Here is a 24579-nt window from a genome sequence, read left to right as displayed (position 1 = left end):
GTGGTCTAAATAAAGGCAAAGAAATGTTTAAGGGTAAGCAGAATTTTAACAGGGGAGATGGTGATCCCATTTGGATCTGGATCTAAAGAAATTAAGAACATTATTAGCACAAATTGGACTATTTTTAGAGGGAATGCAGAAATTATGAAATATGTAGGTATGGAATCACAGTTTACGTACTTGTAGAAACTATAAATCCTTTTTTGAAGAAAATCTAACAAGGACCCCCCACTGCCTTTAGGGGAACAAATAGTTGTGGAGCATGTAGGCAATGTCCCTACATTTTAAATGCGCAATTTCTTGTTCTTCAAGGAATACCATTTGAGGTCAAATTGCAAAAGGGTAATTGTAACACCAGGGGGATAGTTTATTTTGCAGTGTGTGAGGTTTGTGGATATTATTATGTGGGCAAGACTGAAAGACAGTTAAGAAAGAGAATATATGAACACATGTATGCTATACAAAAAGCGAACATTAACAATGCCCTGTTTAGGCACAGTATAGAAAATCAAGACTTTACTAGTTTTGAGTTTGGTATATTAGATGTTGTAACTAAAAACCCTAGAGGGAGGTGTTGGGAATTAGCATTAGAATTAAAAGAATTACAATGGCAGATAAGACTAAATGCAACAAATTCCCTAGGTATAAATGAATGCTTATCCATGCTCCCTATCCTTAAGAAGAGGGCTTCAGTGTTGTAGGGTTGAACAAAAAAACACCTGTGCAAGATTTGTTAAAAAACATGGGAAGGTATTTTTCTGATTAGCTTTCCTCATCTTCTTTAAGTGATATACCTATGAAAGGTAATGGGTAAGCACATGGTGTGTGTGATGATTTAAGGTATTGTTTTTTTTTCAAATATTTTATATCTAGTTTTAATATATTTATAGTTTTGTCAATCATTATTTATCTAAGAGAAGATGAGAAATGCCACAAAGTTGTGTAATTTAAAACATTTTTACAATCTGATACACAACATGTATATATCTTTACTTATATTTATGTTTTTAACAGTTTGGTAAAAAAAGGGAGCAATATTTATGTGTTTTAAGGGAGGAGATTTCAATTAGCTAAATTAATTATTTGAATGGATTAGTATATAAAGGATGTGGCATAATGTATTGTTTGTTCTGAAGAAGTTCCATACTGAGTGTGTAGGGACAAAAGTGTTTGACAAAGATTTTTACTGTGTTTGGATATTAATAAAGTCCATTTGGATTATTTATCAGCTTGGACTTCAGCGGTTGCTTTGCGAACAAACAGTGTGGCATGGAGGGCTACGGAGTGGTTATTACTGTTTTACTTAGTTTATTTGAGCCACTTTTTTTGCTGGATTGTGGTCTCTCTCATTTGTATGATTTGACCCATGTTGGGATTGCACATTCTTCAGTTAAAGCTCACCTTTCAGCTATTTCTGCTTGTCTGACCTTGACTCCTCCTTTGGCCTCTAGGTTTGAGGTTAAACAATTTCTTAAAGCCATATTTCATATCAGGCTTCCAAGGAAACCTATACCGCCATTTTGGGATCTCAATTTTGTTCTTAAAAAATTGACTCAGACTCATTTTGAGCCTGCAGCTTCAGCTTCTTTACAACATTGTCCTTTGAAGACTGTTCTTTTTGCCCCCGCTTCAGCTAAGAGAGTATCTGAGCTTCAGGTTGTTATGGCTGTTCTTGGACAGGGTGTCTCTTTGTACTAATCCTACTTTTATGCCCAAGGTGGTCAGTGAGTTGTCTCTATCTGTCTGTTATTTACCCTCCTTTTTTCCTTCTCTGCCATATGCTAGTGAGAAGGTTCTTCATACCTTAAATTTCCATAGGCAGCTCAGATATTATTTGAATAAGACTAAGGTCATTCACAAATCAGAGCAACTTTTTGTTTTCTTTAATCCCAGGTCTTTGGGTGTGGCAGTTTCTAAGCAACCCATCTCTTCCTGGATTTCTAAGGTCATATTTTTGTTATTCTTTTCATGGTAAATCTCTTTCTATCTCTGTAAAGGCTCATTCTGCCAGAATTGTTGCTTCCTCTGGTGCCTTTTTCACAGGGCTGGGTACTAATTCCATCCTTGAGGCTGCTACTTGAACTTCTGTCCATACCTTCACTAAGCATTACAAACTGAATATTGTTTCCAGAGCAAGAGATGGCTTTGCCAAAGCTATTCTGGTTTGGTTTCTAGAGGGTTTTTTGGTGCCTTCCTCTTTCTAAGTTTCCTCTTGAGCTTTTCTCCCTTCTGTCAAGAATACTGCAACAGTGATATGGAAGAACATAGTACAGTTCTGTAAAGTCTTACCATAACAGTAGATGTTCTTCTGTTCAATGTTGCAGTATTCACTCCCTCCCTTCTTCCCCTTTTTGGCTGTGCCCTAATTCTCTTGCCTTCCTGGCCATGGATTCTTCTTTTTTTCCTCTTTCTGGATGCACATGTTCCTCCTGGTTCCTGAGGACATTCTTTTCTTCCTGGGGCTTTTCACTTCTGAGGTATGTACATCCATACATCACCTTTATGCCCTACATCTTGTGCAAGGAGCATACGTGTGAAGTACGATGTCTATAAATTCTAAAGGCTTTGGTATACTAGCTGGACGTTGAGCTGTCCTTGACAGCTGTCAGTGCTTTTCACTGAAATAGGTAATAAAAAGTACTGAAATGTTCTGTTAAATGGCTTTATATATATATATATATATATATATATTGCTTTTTATTGTTTGGCAAGATTGTTAGTTTTGGGCAACAATAGATGCCCAAGCTCTTTAAAGTAGCATTGCCCATAGAAACAACATTGAAATTGTAGGTAATTGTTTAGAAGATGGTTGGGTAATACAGTGTTTGCATTTCTTTTTGAGTCATAGTTATTTTTGTTTGATGGCAAATGTTACAGCACTGTGTTACAGTGACAGAAGTAACATTTACTCTCTCACAAAAGGTTCATGAATTGTTTGGAACAGCAATTTATTTATGCCACAAATATTTCATAGGTTACATAATATACCTTTTGTTATCCAATGGTCATTTGATGCAAACTTAAATTTGCTTGATTTTGGTATTAAATTTAATGGGAATTTTTCTGTTAATTCTGTAGATTATTTGGACCTGTCTTCATCAGTAAATGCAAATAGAGAAAATCGTTCCAGTATATACAGGAACTCTACAGCTACAAATGCTTTGCTTTATTGTGCAAGTGTCCATCCCCAACTTCTTATTTCTTCTCCACTGAAAGAGGCATTTAAAAGGGGAAACAGTATGACATACTACTTGTAGTCCCTTCCTAGAAGGGGCACAAAATATTATACAGATATTTTTGGACAGGGGTTACACTAGGACAGATACAGCAATAGCCCTTTGTGTTGATGAAGCTTAAGAATAAAAAGGATATCATAGAAGGCTACTCAAACAATTAACTTCATTTGCTTTGCTTCCCATTTTCCAAGAAGTCATGAGAATCCTCTCCCATGTTTTTGCAATAAACTGTATGTATGTATGTATATATATATATATATATATATATATATATATATATATAGATATATATATATATATATATATATATGGGTCTACTTTAGAAGAGCAAAATACCACATACCCATCTTTCATAACGCCAAAATGACTTAACCGATAACTAGCATTTCAACGACCTCTCGGAACACCGAGTGAAAACTCCAGGTAAGGAACCACTTGTCCGCACTACAAAATAAATTAAAACTGAAGCAAATTAAACCCACCCCCCACACCCCCTAACTAAATATGCCAACTCCGAGATCGCACTAAAGCGTGGATAAGGGGCAAAGTTCACCGTGGTGGCCAAGTAGTTATTTAGCTAGAGTTTTCAGTCAGTGTTCCAAGAGGTCATTAAAATGCAGTGTTAAGTTGTCTCGGCATTATGAGTCAGGTATGTGGTATTTTTCTCTTGTAAAGTAGACCCATATATCTATATCTATATATCCATATATATATATATATATATATATATATATATATATATACACACACACACACACACACACACACACACACACACACACACACACACACACACACACACACACACACACTTCCTTACATTTGGTAGATATAGTGTAGAAGCGTTAGCATATTTTGTTACTGGACTCTCTTACAAAATAACTTTGCCAAAAATCCCAGTTATTTCTTAGTCAGTGAGAGCAAGTTTATATGGCAGATTGGTTTCTGTTTTTTTACACTAAGCCTACCCTTATGCTTTGAACTGTGTCCATGGGTGTATATTGTAATGACTGTTTTTGGTATGTAGACAGGTTATGATTCATTTGGTTGGTAATACAAATGATCGCCACACGAGTGACAAAAATTGAGTGACACCACAAATGAGTGTACAATTGTGTGAATCACATGGTTGAATTTAAGCTTCATTTAGTGTAGGTATATAGGATGTGCTGCCAACTGGATCACAAACCAGGCATACACTGTCAAAGTGGGTGACTCCACATCAACCAGCACACTTGTTACAGTCCGGGTGCCACAAAGATCAGTGGTGGGCCCCCTACTGTTTGGTATATACTTCTCAGAAGTTCAGGTCAAAGCTAAGGGGTTGTGACTGATCAAGTTTGCAGATGGCTGCAAACTAGGTGCAATCATTGAATCCTCAAATTATGTCAGCATACCCCAGGAGGGTCTCACACAGACCAGCGACTGGTGTATTAGAGTCTCAAACTAAATGCAAAGAAATATATCATTATTCCCTTTTCCACAAACAATGTCCTTTCAAACTATGAAATCAACAACAATACCCTAAGTACCCATGAAATGGTAAGGGACCTTGGATCACAAGTTGACTGTGACCTTAACTTCGACCACCATGTGTCTGTTGAAGTAAGGAAAGCTTTCTATGTTGCAGACTTGATTAGTAAAGGCATTGCCTCGAGACCAAAAGAAATTATAACTCCCCCTATACTCGGCACTTATCCGGCCCATAATTGACTATAACACCCTGTTCGGCATGTACCGTGCTAAGCACCTAGAGCAATTAGAGAGACCTCAGAGGTTTCTAACAAAGAAGATCAATGGGCTCCAGCATGTGCCTTACACAGACTAACCAAAGTCAGTGTCACTATACTCCATATCGTATAGTTAGGGGAGACTTATGCCTGGCCTACAGAGCAATCCAAGACCCAAACCTAATGAACTTGTTGCATATCCGTAAATCAAATGGGACTAGGGCTACCCATTACAGGGACCTCAATATGGCCTGTGACTTGAATAGGACACGGTGGAAGAACAGATTTATCTCCCAGCGACTGCCATGTCTTTGGAGCAGTCTGCCAGTTCATGTGAAACAGAGCATCTCTATGAAACTGTTCAAGAGGAACCTGGACGAGTAGATGGGGCACCATAAATTCTTAACAAGGATAGTGCACGGAACCCTCCTGGACATGGGCAGTCATCACTATTTTGCAATTTATTAAATAATGCAATTTTGGATATTGAATAACATTTCTTTGTTATTACATTGGGATGAAACGGTTAGGCTTAAAATAACCTCCGGGTGGATAGCCTAGTAATCGCCTATGATATTATGAGGAGTATGCAAGAAAATGAAAAAATAGTGGTTGCATAAATGTGCAAGATTGTATTACAGTGGATAATGTGTAATTGTGAGTATTAGGTTTAGGGTTATATAAGGGGATAAATCTAGTGCTGTGCCTTTTTGGAGTTATAGGTGATGTTCATCATATGATCACTGCTGCAGTAGCCTTAGTTATAGGGTTATATATTATATAAGATATAACATCCAGTCAGCTTCCTGAGCTTAAGGGCAAATTTCACATGTCCAAACCATTATCAGCTTGAGTAGAATTGATAAAATCATTGATTTCATTGCCAAGCCCTTCAGAATTTTCCAGCTACCAAAAGGCACTCCTTTTACCGACCTTCGAGGATCATCAGTTGCCTAGCGATTCTAGGCAGCTAAGTTTCCTTTGGGGTAAACCTACCACATTTTATGTTTATCACAGAAACTTAACTTTCTCTGTAAAATAATGTATTAAAAGCTATTAAAAATTGTTTTTGGACTGTTACGTGACTTTTAGTCACTTTTCTTGTAGAAAAAAATTGTTAAAACTAAGACTTTCTTTGTTTTTCCTAACTAAAACATATGGTCTGAAGTTGTTAGTCTTTATTTTATCCTTGACAAATGGGTTTGGTTCCATGAATCGGGACCATCTTGTGCTGGCCAGAAACTCTTGAGCTTCAAGCCTGCCCACAGTGCATCTCTCCCCGAGCTAAGTGAAAAATATTTTCTTATTACTTGGGCTTTTTCTTTCCTTCTTCTTCACCACTACTTTATTTCTATATTTTGCCCTACCCTTTACTTCTTACTTGTGCAGCTCTTAATTACCATTGTTGGTAAATCTCTCTTTCCCATACACTTTGTATACCTATTCTTCTACCATTGTTGGTGGATAGCTCTCTTTCCACACACTTCAGTGTATGCTACCCTTTCCTTGCAGTTCATTTAAAAAAAACTCCTTAACTTTTGCGGTGTTTAATAGTTTGAGTGCTTTTTCTTGTGTGATTCCTCCACCATCCTGTCATGTGCATGTGTGGTGTGTGTGAAAACTTTTCTTTACTTAGCATGGCTGAAAAACCTAAAGGTCCCTCTGCTTTTAAGAAGTGTCAGCAGTGTGGCCACAAAACTGCTTTCTCAGACTTAATACACATTGTGTGTTTACTGCCTGGGACCACACCACTTGCAAGAAGACTGCAGTTGTATATGTCAGGGCTGTAGCCACATATCTTTAATAGAGAGAAAAAAATAAGCTTATTTTAAAAGGTTTAATTCCGACTGCCTTCAGTGAAGCCATATCTGCTGGAAAAAGCAAAATTGATATCTTGTCACCTTCCTTCTCTTCTTTTTCCTCTGGGAAGGCCAAGAAAAGAAGCATGTGTGTGCCATCTTCTCCAATGGCACCAGCAGTCAAAAGGGTTAAATCTTTCAACGCTGAGGACTTTGGCGCAGATTCAAACCCCTAGCTTGCTTCCAAAGGCTGCAGCTCTGAGGCTTTCTTCAGCACCATATGATTCATCTCCAAGTATTTCTAGTTGGCAAGAGCCTAGGTTTCACTATCCTCCTTCCATTGACCTGTTTGCTGGGGAATTACCTGAAGTCTTTTTGCATAGACCCAGGTCTTCCTCAGTGCCCTCTATCCATTCCACCAAAGCCCTTTCAGAGACTGACGTGAAGAGACTGGTTGAGAAAGTTTGATGGGTGAGAGGAATTTCTGGTGTTTCCTCAGCTTTGACTTCTTCATGTGCTGAGCATTCTTTTACCCCTTTGACTAGTCCTCCTCCAACCTCCCCTGAGGCCTTGGAGATTACAGCTTCAAGTTGTCGGGCATCAGCTCCATCAGTTTCTACAGTTTCCGTTACTTCAGCACCAAATCAAGTTCTGAGTTCTTTGACTGTGTCAGACCTGGAGACCTCCCAGAGCCTTATCTACCCAGTTGACCCGAGGGGCAGGAGTCAACTCAATTTTTTTCAGAGCCGGCACCTCGTAGGTGGTCTCGTCAGGGCAGGGATTGACCTTGGTCCTGAGGCAGTCTAGCTCGGTTCTGGGCTCCCTTCCCTCTTTGGGGGGGGGGGGTTACAGGCTTCAGGGCTATGGAGAGAGCCTTGGCTGCCTCAGCCAAACAGTTGACTTCCTTTTCCTCGAAGCATATTCCTTCCTCGATTCCAGTTATCCAGCCTGCTCCTCCACTGGGACAGTGAGTGCTAAATCCTCATGAGACTCAGATACAGATTCTGTCTTATTCTGATATCTCACCAGACCATCCCACAGATGATGTTCCTCTGAAGAAAACTTGCAAGAGGAAGCACTTAGATTCCCTGCAGGAATCCATCACTGAAGATACTGATTTTGATGAAGAGGGAGGGTCTCCCAGATCACCTTCTGTTGATGTCTCCTTTGGAGACATCCTGGAAATTTTGAAACACAGGGATGATTGGGAGTCCCAAAATCTTACCCCTGAGGAATCAGTATACTTGTAGGCTTTTGTCACTCATCCATCTACATCTTGGGTGACTCTGCCCACTGATGAACTTAAACAGTTAATTTCTCAATGAGCATGGGAGGTGCCCAACTCCATTGAACCTATTCCTACAAGGCCAGACAAAATTGCTATCTTCTCCAGGAGGTAAACAATTTTGGGCAAAAGGTTTAATAGTAGATGCCATGGTCATAGCAGTGGCCATGAAAAAGGAACTGGCTGAGGAAAGTTCCATTGTCCATCCACCCAACAGAGAGTTCTGGAAAATGGATAGGTTTGGCTAGTGGATTTATTTATCGACCTTTGCATTATGGTATTTGAATTTTCTGGCACATTTCACCAGGCTTCAAAGGGATCTGATCAAGGAGTTCTCAGATACCCTAACAGTCGCTGTCTCTGAGGAGGTATAAGGCAAACTTGCCTCTCAGTTAGCTACCATGGAGTCTGTGTCTAATTTATCCTTGTGGCTCATTGCACATGCAGCTGAAGGGACTACCAGAGCAGCAGGTTGAAGTGTAGCCATCAGAAGACATGCTTGAATGCGACTTTGTGGAGCCATTTAAATCTTTGTTCATCAATGTTCCCTTTGACTGATCATCCTTGTTTGGCCCAAAGGTTAGAGAAACATTATATATGTGTGAGAAAGTTGGAAAGACCCTTTCTGTTGTGGGTGTGCATTTTTCCTCTCCTCAAAGATCCTTTTCCAAGAATCAGAGAATTGGTGGAAAAATGTGGTTCAAAAAATCCAGAGGGCCTTTTCAGGGCACATGTAGTGGAAGTTTCCCTATGGATAGGGGGAAAATCTAATGGAAGATGCCACACACATGGCAGAGGTGGCCCACAAAATCAGGGTTTCAGAGATTCTTTTTCTGGCAAACCATATCAGTGTTCCTGAACAGAGGCCCAGTTGCCTTCCACTGGAGGCAGTCAGGGGATGCTTGTCCCTGCACCAAGATGCCTGGCTAGAAATCACATCAGATTCTTGGATGCAGAAGATTATAAGAAAGAAGGACCCAGGCAGGTGGTATAAGATCCACAACCACTTTATTGCCTTTCTTCTTTTCAGTTGATGTTTTATTGATTTTGGTTACTGCAGAGGATTATATCCAGAGGTTATGCCATTCCCTTTTCTCTTCCCCCTCCCATTTCCAAAAAAATCCCTGATGCTCCACTTAGGCAGATGGAAACAGCAGTCCTTGATATCCAAAGACTGCTATAAAAAGAGTCATCCAAGAAGTCCTACCAGACCAGATAGAGTGTGGAGCTTACTCAAGATTCTTTTTATTGCCAAAAAAGACGAGACTGGAGACCAATTTTGGATCTCAGTCTATTGAACAAAACAGTTCAGCAAGCAAAATTCCGGATGGTCATGGTACAGTCCATTCTTCCATTTTTGGAGAAGGATGACTGGATGTGCTCGATAGACCTTCAGAATGCATATTACTGTATCACATAAAAATGGACAAGTGCTCCAGAAGGATCCTCCACTTTAAGCTGGGAGCCAGTCGCTATCAGTTCAGAGTTCTGCCCTTTCCTCTCACCACAGCCTCCGGAGTGTTCACCAAATGCATAGCAGTAGCAGGAGCTCACTTGATACTGCAAGGATTCCATGTGTACCATATTTGGACAACTGGCTCATTACTGCTCCGACCAAGAATCTGTTGATAGTAGCAAGAGACTACATTCTCCCAACTTGTTCAAACCTAGGAATTACTGTGAATTACGAAAAATCTCAATTGACTACATCTCAAAGTTCAGCGTTCATAGGAACATTGCTAAGTACAAGAACTTGCTTAGCCTCCCTTCCACCACTGAGATTACTAGAAATCAGGGAACAAGTTTGAAAGATACAATACAACAAAAAAGTACCTGCCCATCTTGTCTTACAAGCCCTAGATTCAATGGCGGCTGCAATAACTTTGGTTCCCCTGGCAAGATTCCATATGCGAATTCTTCAATGGCTAATTGCATCTCAGTGGTCAATACTTCACCGGCTTATGTCGGATCAGATTTTGATCACCAATCTTTGCACAAAATATTTAGCATGGTGGGTGCACTCAGAAGACATTCTTCTAGGCCATCCCTTTGTCCCACCACAACCCACAGCCATAGTGACCATGGATGCCTCCCAGATGGGGTGAGGGGCATTATCTGGACAAGACTGTCCAAGACACTTGGTCCTCCATTGAGGCCAGTATGCATATCAGTGTTGTATAGATGATAGTAGTGCTTTTAATGTTACAAGCCTTTCAAACTGTTCTTCCTCTAGGAATGAATGCGATTCAAACAGACAACATGTCAGTAGTTTGGTACATCAACAAACAGGGAGGAACCAGGTCTTACACTCTTTGTCGAGAAGCACTCAGAGTGTGGCAGTGGATGATTTCTTCCAAATGTTTTCTGATAGCAGTGCATATTCCAGGGAGTTCAAATGTGATAGCAGACAAACTAAGCAGGTCTATTCTTCTACCTCACAAATGGTCTCTCAATCCTAAAGTGTCAGTAATGATTTTTTGTCAGTGGGGGCAGCCTTACTGCAATCTCTTTGCCTCGCCCCTGAACAACAAGTGCAGCAACTACTTTTCCCTAATCCCCCAGGGATGCTTTTCTGCACAGTTGGCCCCCAGACTTCTGTATGCCTTTACCCCAATTCCTTTAATTCCAAAATTCCTACAAAAAGCCCTCAGGTTGAAGAGCAGAGTGATCCTCATTGCCCCTTATTGGCTTGGACAGATTTGGTTTCCTTTTCTCTGGCTGTACCCAATACAAATACTTTGGATGCTGGATCCAACTCCGGACCTCCTCTCTCATCCAGAGGACTTGATACATCCAAACTTCCCATACCTCAAGCTGACATCATGGTTCCTCCAATTCCGTTAATTGCCAGGCAAGTTAATCTTCCTTCCCCAGTTCGTAGAATTCTCTTAGCTTCTCATAAGCCATCTACAATTAAACTCTATATTAGTAATTGGAAGAGATTTACCTTTTGGACCTGTGAAAGGAATATTGACCCCCTTTCAGCTCCCATCGAAAAGATTGTAGAATTCCTATCCTCTCTTTTTGATGCAGGAGCCTCTACTTCTTCTATTAAAATTCAGCTGGCAATGATTTCAAATTTTCATAATGGTCTTGAGGATAATTCCTTGTCTTCTCATAAACTGTGTAAAGCATTTTGAAAGGGAGCTCTTTTGTTAAAACCTCCGTTTAAAGATTCTATCTCTCCCTGGGATTTTACCCTAGTATTACAGTACATTGTTCAGTCTCCTTTTGAACCTTCTGCTGAATGTGACCTCAAATATTTATCTTGGAAAACCTTATTTCTTGTAACAATAACTTCTGCCAGGAGTATTTTTGAAATTCAAGCTTTATCTTTTTAGCTACCATATTTGATTTTTCACAAAGACAGAGTTGCCTTAAGGATGAATCCCTCCTTTCTTCCTAAAGTAGTGTCAGACACTAATATTAATCAGGCTGTTAATCTTCCTGTATTCTTTTCAAATAAAGGAGACTATTCCCTACACTTACTAGATGTTCACAGACAGTTATGTTTTTACCTGGACAGAACGAAAGATATTTGAAAATCAGACCAATTGTTTGTTTCTTTCTCAAGTACCAAAATTGGCAAACCAGTCAGCAAAGTAACTTTAGCCAGATGACTAAGAGACTGTATTCATCTATGACAAAAATAAAATTGACCTGCGTAGACCGGTAAAGGCTCACTCTACAAGATCTATGGCTACATCAGCAGTTTTTCAATCTCAAGCTTCCATGGATGATAATTGTGCAACAGCAACTTGGGCTTCTCCTCATACCTTTATTACTCATTACAAATTGGACCTGGTCTCCAGGGGAACAGCATCCTTTGGTTCACTTGTGCTCAGGAATATCCTTCCTTGAGTCCGCCCAAGATCTAAGGTAGCCCATTTGTCAAGGATAAAATGAAGATTGATAGCTTCAGATAGATAAAGAAGTTATGTACTCACCATAACGTTCCATTTGAGTTGTCCATCTTCATTTATCCTTGACTCCCCTCCCTCCTTCCTCCAGCCTTACAAATGTCCTTTGGTGAGCAGATATGACACACCTCTCTGTTTTGACGTGTGTTACATAGCAGATATGGTTTTCATCAGGCCTTCTGTTTTTATGTCTGTTTATCTGTAATCTGCAAACTTGATCTGAGGTAACTAGGAATGATGCATTGTGGGTGTAGAGTTGAAGCTCAAGAGTTTTTGGCCTGCACGAGCTGTAGAAATAGCTGAGACAGTCCTGATTCTCAGAACCAAACCCATCTGTTCCATTTATCAAGAATAAAGGAAGATGGACAACTCAGGGGAACATTATGGTGAGTACATTACTTCTTTTTATATTATTTTGGTAAGCTGGGGTAAGTGTTTAAAGTTCTTTTCACTGTGTTTTTCGGGAGAAATCTGTGTTTGTAATACTTAACTGTTTCACTGACTGCTGCTGTCAGTCTTACTGGACTAAAGGTATCACTTCTGGTTTCACTACCAAACAGCTTACCAGTCCTTTGGTTCTTTCTTCTTCCAACCACAAAAAGAAGAAAATTTCCAAGCAGCCTTTTCCCCTTCAACAGGCTACACATTTGCCTCAGCCATAGATGGATAATTCTGCTGGTTCCACAGACCATTCATCTTTTTCCTTGATTCTCTTTAGTGTAGTCACTTCAGCCACCATGGACCAGGAGTTAGACACATCCTGTTTTGAGAAACAGTTTTGTTGATCTCAGAGAAAGGAGCAAGGAATATCTCTCGGGACTAGGATGCCTGTCCCCAGTGATGATTTGCCTGACAGGAGTTACTTCACTTCTAAAGAAATTCCTGTCAAAAGAAGCAGAACGTTGAATATTTATCTTCTACTGTCTCTCTTACTATGGTCAGGAATGATTTACTGGGCTTAACTCAGGTCTTTCCTTAGGCTCTACATTTTCTGTTTCTGGTAAATGAAAAAAAGGAATTCTTAATTTTCAGAAGACTCTAAGTATACTGAACAGGAATATGATTTTGAAAAGACAACTTCTGCTTTCTCTTCTCAGATCGAAAGTCTTTCTTCTGATAGTCCCTTAGAAGAAATTTCTTTTTCTGAAACCATATCCAGAATGAACATGATACTCCACTGTCCTTAAAAAATTATTATGATTTATTACAACTGAAATTTCCTGAACTCACTCCTGTTCTTCCAGCATTGGCAGATGTGTTTAAGACAGCGTGTAACTTGCCTGACAGCCAGTCTACTGTCCCTAAGAAAGTTGAGAGGTTGTGTAGAGATCTTAGTCATTGTCACTGCTGTAGTAGCCTTTGGCCAGCAAGACTATATCCTGTACAGGTTACAACAGCCATCCAGTTTCACAAAGCTCTGGCTCCCTGCCACACCTTCAGTCTGAGCACAGATTGGACAGCCCATTTGTGGAGAGAAATCAGCATTCCAAATGAAGAATATAGCAACGACGTAGGTGTGTTATATTGAAGATTTACCCATGGTTGGTATGGTTTAATCACGTGGGCAAAGCCTGAGTAATTAAACAAAGTCAGCTGATGGTATATCTTCAATATACCACACCAAGGAGTTGGTTATTGTTATTATACAGTGACATTAGCGAAGAAAAAAATGTGTTACTTTTCTTAAATAATGTCTTTGTATGATGGCTCCGTGGTGTTCTTCCACTTTTCGCTGGATATCATGCTGCTTTTTTTGATGTGCTGTGGATGTGTATGGGACTTACATTCCCACTCTTATGCAGTACATCAGTGCTTTACAAAGGAAACAACAGAGAAAGGAAGATCTCCATTGCGCCTTTTTTTTATAAGGTTGAAATTCGGATACTTCAGATGTATGAAAGAGTTAGGATGGAGAAAATACAAGGGAAATCAGATATGTTTCTTTAGTTTTGAATAAAGTACCTGATTTTCCTAATATTTTCTCCTTGGTGTCTCTCTTGTACCGCCAGACTGTCTGGATTTCTAATTTTATTATTATTATTTTTTTTTATGGTGAAGAAAGCTTAAAAAGTTATAGCATATAGAAATGGAAAAAAGTCCAGGCAACTGGACGTTTTTCCATTGGTATAAGCTCAATTTACTACAGGCACGCTGGTTGGGCTGACCAATCATCATGCTGGTTTTTGAATGTTAATGGCCAGTCATTGTATTATACCTAATAATTTCTCCAGAAGTTTCTTGCCACCTCAAGGAATAACAGCTCTGAGGCTTTTCAAGAAACAGCAACTGGCTATAAGCTTCATTTTTGGCAGATAAGTTTCCTTAGGAGAACCCTTCCACGCAGTAAATATTGTCTTTTTAAATATTTTGATATATTTCTATTTTCTGAAGAATGAAAACATTTTATTAATATCAGAGCTTTCTTGTCAGAAACTCCTATTTTAGGACTAGGTTTATTACTGAATACTCATAAGTTTTAGACAGTTAATTGTAAGGATTTAAAGTGAGGGAGGTGTTTTTATGTACTTAAAAAACACTGTTTTGAGTATTTTGCTGCTTGTGTACACTTTGTCACTACTTGCCTTCATTGATTTGCTGCTCGAGACATTTTGCTTGTAGTTGTTATATTTTAGCGGTTTACCTCCATTAGGTTGCAAATAAAAGATTTGACCGGTCAAATATCTGACTCAAAACGTTGGAGACTGCACTTTCAACTGCTGAAAACAGTGAAAGTGCTACACAACAAATCCCACAATCTGGAAATATTGAATGTGTTTGAAACACCCGACATTTCTAGATGTCTCCAAACATGAGGCTGCACCCCCCCTCACCCCCTGCTAATTTAATATACTAACTCTGAGATCACGCTACATTGAAAGAAAGGGTACATGTCCTGATCCCCACTGTAGTGCGATCTGCACTCGGAATGCAGAATTCACATGAGCGAATGCACAGTGGCATTTGCTCATTTGAATTCACACTTATGTGTTTTGAAATTTACAAATCTTGCCATTGTACTTTTGCACTTTAGGGCATCATACAGTGGACTTGTGACCTTATGGAGGTAAACCATTTTAGCAGTGTGAGATATATTTTAGGGTAACCATGTAAAATGTTGGGACCCACTAGAGTGAGTCATGAAACACAGAAACTAAATGACCAAAAGAATAGACTTACATCTTCTAAGACCAAGATGGCCATTTCTCAGGATATTCCCTTTTCTCTGAGGTTGACAATCTGTCAACTGGTGTATATAAATTGGGGGGGGGGTGGCTTGCTCCCATGTAAAAATTAAGTTTAAGGAGAAGAGCGATGTTCAGTATTCCTTCTTCTGGATTTTTGTCCTTTTTTCCTGCTTGTCAGCACTCAGCATTTTGAGTGCTGATATTTCAATAGGGAGCCTGGTGCTTAAGTATACTTTATGACATATTTTCTTCATTTCATGTGACTTTGAGTTCTGACCTGATTTTTGTGTACTCCTTGAGCTTTTACTTTTGAATTTTGAGGGACCATGTAGGGAAATTTGTGTGTGTGCTGCTTGTGAGAACTTGTCTGACTACTTACCATCCATCTGACTCTTCCTAGCAGTACTTACCAGCAGACAGGCTTCTTTCTCATCTACAGCACATCCTTTTCAGCTGTTCCAGTGTCAGATGTGGGCATGGGAGAACCATCCATTTTAGGTGCTGGAGACATCCCGGGATGGTCCTCTTGGGGTAACCACAGAATACAAAATACCTCTTGCTCAGGAAGATATGCCTTCCCCTTCTCGGTCTTCTTCCAATGATGTTCCTAGAAAGAAGAAATTAAAGATTAGACATTGAGCATCCAAAAATATTTTGTTTGTTAATAAGGTTGTTTTTCTTTCCTTAGCCTGGAGTTTTTTTCAAGCTTTCCATACTGGAAAGCAGAATTCATTCCTGAGGAGAATGTTACAGGATTCTGGCATAGACAGACATAGGGTCTTTTCTTTACCTGACTTTAAAGCCCAAGAATCTTATTCACAGGAAGGTTTGTTCTCTCCAACTCCATTGGAGGATTTTCCCCTTTTCTAAGATTAGTTCCAGGATAAATTATGTATTTTTGTGGGGACAAGTGGATGTTCCCCCTAAATTGAGAAAATATTATTATATGCTGCAAATAGATTTGCCTCATACTACTCATTTCCTTCTGTTATGCCAACCATGGAGGATGCGACAAATGCTACCTGCAGCAAAAGTGAAACTGACCTTCAGCCTTCAGTCACCCCCCCCCTCCCCGCAAAAGGAAGAACACGTATTAATACCAGCCATATTCCATGATTAAGTAGGTAAGGAATTGTAAAAATTTCTTAAAAATAATGTCCTTCTTCCAGATTGTTCTGTCAAGTGCTGATAGGTGTTGGGATTGTTGTGCAACACTACCTTCATAAGGTAAGTCATGTGTAAAAATTTGAATTTCTAACCTGTCTCAGGTATCTAAACATGCTTCATAGGGTGTATATGATTATGCAGATACTGTGTATAGGGCCACTACAACTGCTAATGTTTTGAGGAGATACACTTGATATGTACTGAAAAGTTGTTGGATGAGGCAAAGTCTAAGATTTTAAACTGTGATGCAGACAAAGATTTGTTTGGCCTGGATGCTCCATTGGTTCACAAACAGTTTGATGACAGGGGGACATTAATTCAGGGAGTTGCTAAGATTTTTCAAACCCCACATTACGAAACTTACAAAGCCTATGCTTTTTTATAAAAATATAAGTAAATGATAATCATTCCCTGCCATCTGTTGGCAAGCAGGGAACATAAACAAGATAGCAGGAGGGGAACAATAAAAAGCAGGGGACTCTGTGACATCCCTCATCTGGGCTAGAGATCAAGGAGCCTCATTCCTCACCACTGACACTGGTGGGGAACATACACTGTGAGAAAAATGGACACACACAGTATTTTCAGATGCAGCCCTCTGCACCAAGTGCAGTTTCCCTTAAGAGCACACAGAGAATGCACACTCAAGTCCTGAGGCTGGGCTTTCTATCCAGGCCCCAAATAAAACTCCCCACTGAGCACTGTAGAGCTGAGTCCTTAGCCGGGTGTTCCAGGCCAAGTCCTCTTCCACCCTGTCTGTGAAAACAGTGTTCTCAATGTCGCTGTTCAAAGTAGCTGTCACACACACACACACTCTTTGAGATTTGATTTTCGCAGACACCCACTTGGAAAAGGCTGGCATAGCTTACCAGCTCTGCCACCTCCACCCAGACTATACAATAGATTTACTGCCACCAGAACACCAAAAGCCAGCTACTTTAAGGCTCTTACCAGGGTACCCAATTACACTTAGTAAATTCAATACTTACACACATGGTAGTGTTTAACCAAGTAGCAAGACTTTCAGGACCATGGAGCCACAGTGCCACTAAATAAATGCAAGTACTTAAAATGTTAAATATTTTCGAAAAGACCAGGCGCAATGAAAGGTTTAGATATATTTCATAATAAATAATAAAAAAAATGAAAATACTGCATATCTATTTACAATAAACACCAGAATTTCAAATACAAGAAATATATATAAAAAAAAACACAGATGGAAATGGTCATTTGGCTAATCTCACTATATTTGTTTTTTTTAACTACCGAAGAATTATTGTTCCCTAGTTACTTACTAAAGTAAGGCAAGATGAAAGTGGATGAGTGTTTTGTCAGGTCCAAAAACAGAGTGCACTCCTGACATCTCTCACTAGTATTCAAAAACAATTTCAGTGCTGGCTACAGAATGACATCACATATGGTCACCTGAATCTGTGGTTCCCACACTACCCTATCACTATAAACTGAGCCAGGATCTGGCACTGGTGAGTCACAATACACACATAGAACTTTAGCTAATGTTTATTACTGCATATGGAAACTGTAAAACAATAACAGCACTTACACCCTTCCTGCAGAAACTAACAAGCCATTCTCTGACACCCCAGGGTAGCAATTAGTTCACCACTAAGGGCACTAGAGCAGGATGCCAGCCCAGGATTTTCACAGCCATCGCATCTCTGGCTGCATTGAAACCTGTGAGATAAAAACCTTATGGCCTAAACCAAGTCATTTAAATTCTGGCTATTTTTTTTAAGGTTAGCTGGGCTGAGCTTAACCCCTTACCTTTCAGTATCCTCTGTTAAAATGTATACATTTCATCAGTTATAACCATACAGTCTGACAAACATGTATATTCCTTTTCTGTACTGCAGGATCCACTGTTGATACATTTTTAACACAAGCAACTTTAAAAATACATTTTTAATACAAGCATCCATACAAATCAGTTTGATATTCAAATGACATATAATTCTTTACAAAACTCCAGCTAGCTATGCTGGCATATGTTACACATGCACTGCCCTACTCCTCTGGCACAGCTGGCACTACCTCACATCATCACACCTCCTCCCTTTGAAGACTCAAGCTAGTTTTTCAAGTGACCCTGGAAGAATGTTACTTGAGAGCAATGAGCCTGTCTGGGAACAAGTTAAGCCGTACCCTGTCTGGAGAGCCCATTTGCATTGGCATTGCTGACCCCATTATAGTGCTGCACTGTCATGTCATATGCCTGCAACCCTAGGCTCCACCTTAATAACTTGGTATTTTGCTGGCTGGCTCGATGCAGCCATGTTAAGGGATTGAGGTCTTTAACCACAATGAATTTCTTTCCATGCAGATGGGGCTGACGTTTTTGCAGTACCCATATTATGGCTAGACATTCTTCAACAGCTGGATAACATTCCTCCCTAGGTTGGAATCTATGACTGAGATATACAACAGTGTAGTTGTCCTATGAGAAAACTTGGCTGAGTACACCACCCCGTGGTTTGAAGCATCCACCTGCACAACAAATTATTTGCTGTATTCTGGACTGGGTAGCACAGGGGATCCTACTAAAGCCCCTTTAAGCTTTTGGAATGCCTGCTCGCAGGCTGGGGTCCACACAACTTTATTTGGCCTGTTTTTACTCATCAGGTCTGCGGAGCAGCTATTGTACTATAATTGGGAACGATCTTCCTTTGCAGTTTGCCCAGGCCCTCCCTGACATCCTGATGGTGCTCTTGCCAGGAATGGCTGTAGATGGCAATATTGTCCAGGTAAGCAAGGGCATAATCTCCTGCTAGGATATGATCTACTAGCCTCTGGAAGGTTGCTGAGGCATTTTTCATCCCAAAGGGCATCATTGTGAACTTATATAATCTGAAAGGAGTTACAAAGGCTGACCTCTCTCTAGGTGTGGGAGTCAAGGGCACCTGCCAGTAGTTCTTTGTCAGATCAATAGTGGTAAGATACTTAGCACTACCCAGCTGCTCTAAGGCTCCATCTGTCCTAGGCATGCGGTAAGCATCTGATACAGAACCTGGTGCTGCCATCTTTCTTTGGTACCAGCACTACTGGAAGTCCCAGGGACTTCTGGACTCCTAGATTACTCACAGTTCCAATATTTCCTGTATCTCCTTCCTCATAGTCTGTCTGACTCACTCAGGTACCCTGTAAGGGGCCTGCTTGATATATCTTTCGGGTTCTGTATCCACATGGTGCTGCACAAGGTGGGTGCATCCAGGTTTCCTAGTGAACATGTCCCCAAACTCCTGTAACACTGCATGGATTTCTCAAACCTGGATAGGGGATAGCCTCTGGGATATTGCTATGCCTTCCTCTGAGTTGTCAGTCTGAGCCTCACTTAGGAGATCAGTCACTAGATCCCCCTCAGACTCCTCCTGCCACCTACTGCTAATCCTCAGCACAAGGGCCTCCCTATTATGGTAAGGCTTTATCATGTTAACATGGTAAAGTTTGTGCCCCTGCCTCCTGCCTAGCAGTTTTACCATGTAGTTAACATCACTGACCTTCCGTACCACTTTGAAGGGTCCTTCCCAAGCTGCATGCAGCTTATTGTGTCTGACAGGAATGAGCACCATAACCTGCTGTCTCACAGCATACCCTCAGGCTCGAGCAGTCCTGTCATACCAGACCGTTTTCTGCTGTCAGGCTCTTGCCAGGTTCTTCTGTGCCAAGCCCATGAGCTCCCTAAGCCTTGTCCTAATGTTCAGGGCATGCGCCTTAACAGATTCCTTGTGGATTCCCAATCTCTCTCCCAGTCATCACAAATCAAATCCAAGGGCCCCCTCATCCTTTACCCATACAGCAACTCAAAGGGTGAAAAACCTGTGGATTCCAGGGATACCACTCTGTATGCAAACAGCAGATAGTGCAAATATCTGTCTCACTCTCTCTTAAACTGGTCTTCAAATACCCTTATCATAGTCTTTAGTGTAGAGTTTAACCTCTGCACAAGACAATAAGTCTGGTACTTCACCCCACAGCACTTCCACAGACAAGCCAGCAGGTCTGATATGAAATTAGCACATCTGTCAGTCAGTATTTCTCATGGGAAACCTACCCTCCTGAAAATATCTAACCAAGCATTTACCACCTTATCTGCCTCAATGGAGGACACAGCCACCACCTCAGGGTATCTAGTAGCATATGTTACTACCACTAGGATATATATCTTCCCTGTGGAACTTGGGGTACTCAGAGTCCCCACAATATCCATAGCTAGCCTCTGAAAGGGCTCCTCAATCACAGGCAAAGGACTCAAAGGAGCTTTGACCTTGTCTCATACCTTGCCTATTTTATTGGCACTGCTCACAAGTCCAGCAGTACCCTGTTACATCCCTTGCAATCCCAGGCCAATAAAGGTTCTGCATAATATGTCTCTTGGTATGCTTTATGCCCATATATCCTTCAAAATGAATCTCATGGGCTATGGCTAGAAGTACCAGATGATAGGCTCTGGGCACTACCAACTGCTGTATTACCTCACCTTCTAGCCCTCCCTCAGGGGTCCACTCACTATACAGTAACCCTTTGTTCCAATATACAGATTTCTCTTTTCCTTGAGAATCAGGTGCCTCCTTAGCTACCTCCCTCAAGTCTCGTAATGTAGGGTCTAAGAGTTGAGCCTGTCTCAACTCTACCTTTTGACCCTTCACAGCTCCCCTATCACAGGAAGTTTGGTATCTTGTGACAGTGGTGCCTCACTGTCAGTCTCGGTACTAACACTCACCTCTGATTTTGTAGTCACCCTGTCCAAGGGAACATCGGTACCTATCAGCAGCTGCGGCTCACTTTCAGGTTCACTGCTACAAGCTAGCATCCTCCTTGAAATAGCCACATCACCAGCCCCAGCTTCAGGTGTGCAGTCTGCCTGAGTCTCACCCAGGCTACAGACCCACAAGCTTGTCTCCAAGCCTGACTGCATGTACCTGTATTGCACACAAGGTACTGCATTATCAAAATCATAGCCTATCAAGTCAGCTGCAGGGATATCCTCAAACACACCTACTTGCTTGCTTCCTTTTCCACTCTCCCAGTCAAGGTCCCTCCTAAATATCTGAGTAGAGTGGACTGCCCAAGCTAGTACTGCTCTTCTTTAACCACTGCAGGCTTCAAAATGGTTATGTCAGAGGCAGTGTCTCTCTTGGCAGTGGTCTGTTTTCCATCCACTAAGATAGGATACAAACTTCAGTGTTAGTTTGGTACCCCTGTTGCCTCCAGACATCTAACCAGTGGCACACTATTATTCCTACTTGCTGGCTCCCTCATTTTTTGTTCTCCACCTTCCTTCATTGGACATTTGTATGCTACACGAGACCCCTCTGGTTACATTTAAACTATCCAAACCCTGATTCTGGCCATGTACCTGAACTAGTGGCTTCCCCTTTTACTGGTGGACTCTGTTGGGGTGGTTTAGGCTGCCCACATTGGCTTTCTTTATATCCATGTACGGCATTGGGTATTCCCTTCTTGTGCAGTGGTGCCCTGCTTACCAAGTAGAGATCCCCTTTTTTCCCCAGCTCATCTGCAGAGTTACACTCTTGGTCTACCAACCATTTTCTCATGTCCTCAGGCAAAGTGCTAAGGGCTTGTTCCCCTCACCAAAAGGTCTGTCAGACTTTCAGAAGTGGTGACCTGACACCCGATCACCCACCTATGAAAATAAGTATTTAGCTTAGCAATATAATCTCATACAATTTCATCTGCTCTACTTCCATGGGCACTTTTTTTCTGTAAGATTCAGGTGTAAACTTTAAACATTCCAATAAACATTGTTTAACGTTGTCATAATTTAAACAGTCAGTATCAGACAATTTAGAAACAGCAGTTACAGCTTTACCATGGAGTAAGGGGGTCAGGAACCATACCCAGAGTCCTTGGTCAACATCATACTGTTTACATATTCTTTCAAATATATGAATAAAATTGTCAAAAATATCACCTTTTGTATACTGTGGAAGAAATTGCTGACTTTCGTTGCTTCTGGGGTTTGGTTATTCCCTTCCCCATTACCTCCATGTTCCTCTCAAAGAGTAAGCATGTCCCTCTGATGTTGATGCTGCTTCTCAATTTATTTGGCCTCCAAATGCTGCAGTCTCTCTGCTGATTCTAATTCCTTACGTTTTGCCTCCAGTTCAAATCTCTTTAACTCCAGACAGGTTTTTAAGTCCTCTAAGGAAAAGGTGAACTGTCCTGTTTCTGAGGACTGCACATCCCCATCACCAGACTTATTATCTTACTGGTTGCTGGTCTGTGCTGCAGCTGTGACTAAGGCTGAAATAATTTCTTCTTTAGTCAGGTTGGCATGCACCATTCCTTCAGACTTGCACACCATAGCCAACTGGTTCACTGTCAGCATGCCATAATCCTCTGCTGGCATCTTTGCCTGCTTTCTCAGACTAAATTAAACTAAAAATAAATAAAACTGTTATGAAAAATGAAACTCTGTATAAACTGCACACACCTTTAGTGACAACTGTTTACAGGCTACAGAAGTTAATTTAATATCCCACTACTGCTCACCAATATGGGACATCCCTCTTCTGGGTGAGAGATCAAGGAGCCTCAATCCTCACCACTGACACTAGAGGGGAATGTTTACTGTGAGAAAAATGGACACACGGTATTTTCAGATGCAACCCTCTGCACCAAGGATAATTTCCCTTAAGAGCACAGAGAGAATGCACATTCCAGTCCTGGGGCTGGGCTTTCTCTCCAGGCCCCAAATAAGTCATCCCACTGACCACTATAGAGCTGAGTCCTTAGCCGGGTGTTCCAAGACACGTCCTCCTCCACACTCTCTGTGAAATCAATGCTGTCAGTGTCCCTGTTCAAAGTAGCTGTCACACTCTATTTGAAATTTGATTTTCAGACACACACACACACACACACACACACACACACACACACACACACACACACACACACACACACACACACACACACACTCACACACACACCTGGGAAAGGCTGGGACAGCTTACCAGCTCTGCCACTTCCACCCAGACTATAAGGTAGATTTACTGCCACCAGAACATCCAAACCCAGCCACTTTAAGGCTCTTACCAGGGTAGCCAATTACATTTAGTAAAATCAACATGTATACAGTTAGTAGTGTTTAGTCAAACAGCAAGACTTTCAGAAACATGGAGCCACATTGCCACTAAATAAATGCAAGTACTCTCAAAGGTTAAATATTTTCAAAAAGACCAAGTACAATGAAAGATTTAGATATATTTAATAATAAATAAATAAAACATGAAAATGCTGAATATCTATTTAGAATAAACACCAGAGTTTCAATCACAGAACATATAAAAAAAAACATCACAGACGGAAAGGCTCATTTAGCTAATCTCACTATATTTGTTTTTTTAACTGACTGAAGAATTACTATACGACTATTACAATAGTGGAGAGATGTAACAAGCTCATTCTGAAGGGTTTCATCCAGCCTTCCACTCAAAGCCCCCTCGGAAGACAAAGGTTCCATCTCCTTCCTCTGCATCTCCTTGCTGCAAGTCTAAGAATAGCACCAGACATTCAAAGAAAAATATAAATCTACAAAATCTGGATCTACCACTCCTTTGGCTTCAAAACTGAAAATTGCTAAATCTTCAGATCCAGTGCCAATTTCAGATCCTGTTGTCATAGGCTCCATGACTCATCTTCGATTCACTCTGGACCCTGTGTCCCAAGGTTTAGATCACCTATTTTATAGGAGAAGCATTCCTATTCATTGAGCCTTTCTTCCTCAGCTTCATCCCTCAGGTCATCAGAATCTCCAGAAGTCTCATCAAAGCAGGTGTTGACAGAATGATGTGGCATTTCCTATGGACCCAGCTCCAACTGGGGATATTACCATTTCCTGACACTGCTGTGTCTGGTGGAGGTACTTCTCCCTGTCACCAGGTTATAGCACCTTCTTTGATCCAACCCCTTGGATTGGAGTCCCTGGATCAACCCTGGCCAAGGGTAGATCTGCATTGGAGCATAGACTTGATGTTTCCCCAACTACAGTCAGTCCTTTGTTGAGGTCAACTCTGACTTTGTTGACTCTGTCTGACTCCCGGAGCTGTAATGTCAGGGTTGACTCTGATAGGTTGCAATCAGATCCAAGATCCTTAGATCTTTTCTTTCTTTGGGTGCTTCAGTTCTTGACAGTTCATCTCTGGTGACTGCCTTGGATCCTAGCCAAACAGCCTCCAGGGTCGAACTTCCTCTTAAGACTTCAGACCTGAAGGAT

Source organism: Protopterus annectens, chromosome 14.part0, assembly GCF_019279795.1.
Source record: "Protopterus annectens isolate FY-2018-M chromosome 14.part0, PAN1.0, whole genome shotgun sequence".
Classification (NCBI taxonomy): Eukaryota; Metazoa; Chordata; order Ceratodontiformes; family Protopteridae; genus Protopterus; species Protopterus annectens.
This window is presented reverse-complemented; position numbering follows the sequence as displayed.